This window comes from Vombatus ursinus, unplaced genomic scaffold, assembly GCF_900497805.2.
Source record: "Vombatus ursinus unplaced genomic scaffold, bare-nosed wombat genome assembly UNPS02014820.1, whole genome shotgun sequence".
NCBI classification, from domain to species: Eukaryota; Metazoa; Chordata; class Mammalia; order Diprotodontia; family Vombatidae; genus Vombatus; species Vombatus ursinus.
Genome location: NW_020954598.1, coordinates 27,167,028 through 27,167,594, shown reverse-complemented (window position 1 = coordinate 27,167,594; position 567 = coordinate 27,167,028).

Here is a 567-nt window from a genome sequence, read left to right as displayed (position 1 = left end):
ATGGAAAATGCTATCCACACCCAGAGAAAGAACTATGGAGTCTGAATGCAGATGGAAGCATGCTATTTACTCTCCTTTTCCTTTATTGTTCTGTTTTAGTGCTTCATTCTCATGGTTCCTCCCATTAGTTCTAATTGTCCTTTACATCATGACTAATGGGAAAATATGCTTAACATGAATGTATATGTACAGCTATATCAGATCGTATGCTATCTTAGGCGGGAGAGGTGGGGACGAAGCGGAAGGGGGAGAAAATTTAAAACTCAAAATCTTATGGAAGTGAAAACTAAAAATATATTAATTATCAAAAGAAAAAATCAGCCTTCAAAAACAATTTTAGTCACCAAAGAACCAAAAGCAATCAGGATTATAGCCTCTCAGTGCTCAAAGATTTCAAGATTGATAAACAAGTACTGGTTCTAATTTAAAATCCCCTTCTGCATTACTTTTATGCCAATAAAAGTCCTAGGCAATCCTTAGATACTTTAAATCCTGGTTGAGATTTTTCTTTCTTAGAAATATAAATTCTCAATCTGATCTCAAACCAGACACTTATGTGACCCTAGG